General features: G+C 30.8%; 1 pseudogene; it reads right to left on the bottom strand.

Moving 5' to 3' along the window:
* Positions 1-729: 729 nt before the first annotated feature.
* LOC125223337 (ethylene-responsive transcription factor ERF098 pseudogene) lies at positions 730-1,354 on the bottom strand (annotated as a pseudogene).
* Positions 1,355-3,720: the final 2,366 nt, after the last annotated feature.

The raw sequence follows: 3,720 nt of genomic DNA, 5'->3' as shown, positions 1-3,720 counted from the left end.
TCGAGAATCGATTTAAAAAAAATAAAAAAATCAATCATCTACTTGGATCATAGATTGATTCTATATCATTAATTTCACAAATTAAATGGCCTGTCATTTGGTACGAGCACTCGTGAGTGTTTCTTTTTTAAGAGCATCTCCAAGGGAAACTAATATAACTACCATATTTATCTTTTTTTTCATGAAAAATTATTCTACAAGGGAAGAGGTATTTGAGAAGGTATTATACATTTTCCCATTTTGAAGAGGTATCTTTACCTCCCTATCAACGGAGAGGTAAAATCTTATAACTACCATATTTACCTTATTTCCATAAAAAACCCTTCTCCTAAGGGAAAGTTATTTGAGAAGGTATTACACTTTATGTTTTTTAATGCATTTTGTACTATTATTTTATTTTTAAAACTAATTTACCCTTCTATACACCTTTTTCCCTTTGGAATGTGTTACTTTTTAAAAGGGTATATTTCATTTTTTAAGAAAATAAATACATAATATACCTTTTCTATATATATTCTCTCCTTGAAGATGCTCTAACATTAGTGTTCATGATAGATTTGAACTTAATAAAAAGGAATACTCCTACTATTTATTTGGTTATAGACTTATATCCAAACTGTTTCCTATACATTGGAATCAACAAGAATGCAATTTTTTTGTTGGATGAATAATTAAATACAGCAAAAATGTAAATTTTATATTTATATGTTCATATTTTATTCTTGAATTTTATGCGGTAACCATAGTTCTCATAAGATCTATAATTCTCAAATGAAAAATTATTAAAAATTCAAAACTAAAAATACATATAGTATAAGTAAAGCCTTCCTTATTGGAAACAAAAACAAACAAATGAATCCATCGGTTGAAATCAAAGAAATGCAAGAATGGAAAAATGAATGGAAAAATGAATGGGATTAAGAAAATCAGAATCTTCTGGAATCGTTTTGTGTGGCGAGAAGATCCTCCAACAAATTATCATCCAAATACTCCAACTCGATGACCCCATCTTGCTGGTGGCGCCGCCCTCCATCCACTTCCACCTCCGCCTGCGGGGGTTGTTGATGCGGAGGATTTCTATAATGACCGTCGTTAGGGAAGTTGAGGATAGCTTGATGGCCCCTGAGAGCAAAAGCAGCTCTGTCGTAGGCACGAGCGGCGTCCTCGGCTGTGTCGAAAGTGCCGAGCCAGAGGCGCGCCCCGTTGCGATTGGGGTCTCGTATTTCGGCTGCGAATTTGCCCCACGGCCGCCTCCGGATTCCTCGGTACTTGGCTGCTTTTGACTCCGATGCGCCTTCCATTACTTTTTCTTTCTATCTTTCTGGCTACTGCGATGTTTTAGTTAATTGAGTTGGATTTGGTAGTGTTTTGAATTTGATTGGGTGTAATGATCAGGTATATATATAGGTTGGCAGTGTACGAAATTGAAATTCAAAGTTGACGGTTTGACTTCTTGATTCAGTCGCGATGTTATAACTCTTGTCAGATTGAAAAATATTTAATTAATATTTTGCATGTTTGGACTTGGAGCCCTAATAAAAGTTTATTTGATGAGCTATGTATATGCGTTTATGAATTATGATTGCCACGTATTTGATGACATATTTGACCGAGATTACATATTAATTAATGTGCTTTCTATTCTTCGAGCATGTTACAATAATATTCACAAACTCAAAGTTCATACGGAGTGTAAATTATTCATATATTTTATATCAAAGTATTAAGTAGTACTTCGGAAAATTATTCAGTGTAAATGATGATATCAAATCACACATAATATCATGAAGTTAAATTTTAGGCGAATTTCTTTCTTTATGGGCATTATTTATCTTTTGTTAACCATAAAGGTGAATTAAAGTCAATGTCAATTTCTTTAATGATTTATAGTTTTTAATTTTCACAGTAATTTTTATTCTCGTAGTTTTCCTTCTTTTCTTTAATCTCACATCATGTCAAAGATTAGAGAATAAGGGGTTGAAATTTTGGAATTAGATAAAGAAAGAAAAAGATTGATTCGAGAAATAAAAAATAATACTGTGTTAAAATAAGGACTAGAAAGTAAAAAAAAAATTCACACATAAATACTCCATCCGCCCCTTAAAAAATATGGACAATTTTCTTTTTAGTCTATTCTTAAAAATTATGATTTTTTCAATTTAGAAAACCTTTGTTTTCTTCTTTAATGAAATGAACTTCATGCTCTACTATCGACACTTGAATCACTTTTGTTTCTATCTCTCTTACTTACTCATTGTATATTAAACATGTCTCTTTAAAAGTTCATATTTTTAGGGATTGAGGAGTACGATTTTGAGTAAGAATACTAAATAAGTTAATTAAGATGCTAAATTTCTATAATCTTGACGTGGAATAAGCTGTAGATTCTGATATATATCCAGCGGCTTAATCTGACAAAAGAATAAGTTCCATGCTGGAGTTCCACTATATAATTAATATAGCAAAAGCTGTAAAATATTACTAATAGATACACACTTAAACGGTTAACCCAATAATATTTACTATTGTTAGTGGGTTCGTGGTTGAATTCAAACTAGGTGGTGGTGTAAAAGTTTACTGTAACAGAGTAGAAAAAATTGGTAAGGATATATTTTTAAATTGTACTATTCGAAAATGATTTTTTAGATGATTTAGACATTTGCAAATATATTGAATAAATTTAAAAATTACTAATATAATAGAGAAATAAGTATGGTAGGAACTAGGAAGTATGAACTTATCTCCACCACTCCCGCGCACCTCACTCGTGGGGCCATGTGTTTTTATAAACTCTATTTGGAAAAGCTTTTAATAAATTTCATTGCTTTTATAAATTCGAGTCCTTCATCAGACAGTGATGGGCCTACTTCATTAATGGGCCAATAGTTATAAGTGTTATCTTAATATCTTTTTTGTTCAAACTTGGGTTGTAGCATGTGATATTAGTAAGTATCAGTAACTATGAATTCCAGGATCTTATCAATGCTACATTAGGTTAAATCCACTATACTATAATTATTAATTAGTACAGTTAATCTCAAATTTAAAGTCATCTCTAACCATTTACCCCTATCTCTAACCATTTACCCCTATTTTTAAGTATGAGTCCCCTCAAAAAGTAGTTTCACTCCAATCAATTACTCCAAACTCAAATTGAAAAAAATATTCCATAATCACCTACATTTTCAGTTATACCTACAACTTATATAAATTACACATTAATCAGACAACACTTTATAAATAATTTTATAATATAAATGAAATAATTAAATAAATTTCTTATTAATATATTTATGTAATAAATATACTTTATATTAAAAAACTACCCTAACTTGAAGATTAAAATACGGTAAGCATGATATAATGGAATTGAAACATAAGTTGATACACATGTAAAAATATCACAATCACAAAAAACATCTATTACAGTGCACATATATAATAACCAAAATTCAAAATTCAAAATTTGTGTATTGTTCTCACAAATGATCAACTAGCGCATTTCAAAATTCCAGATGAACATTTTATTTCTTAGTGCGCCATATCGAGTCAAGTACTCTTGAAATGGAGTATCATTTGTCATCATCTCAACTTCTGGTTGTAGCGCTTGTCTAGCAACTTCAATCGAAGAAAAAGAACACAAAATAATGAGGGAAGCAAATAAAATAATGGCTGTGACCTTAAGCTCCATAGACGCTCCCTGTAGTCATGATGTTTTTC

The sequence above is a fragment of the Salvia hispanica genome, chromosome 1 (assembly GCF_029641045.1).
Source record: "Salvia hispanica isolate PSC_SH4W2 chromosome 1, Shi_PSC_v1, whole genome shotgun sequence".
Taxonomy (NCBI): Eukaryota; Viridiplantae; Streptophyta; class Magnoliopsida; order Lamiales; family Lamiaceae; genus Salvia; species Salvia hispanica.
The sequence above is the reverse complement of the archived record's forward strand: the minus strand, read 5'-3'. Positions and strand labels throughout refer to the sequence as shown.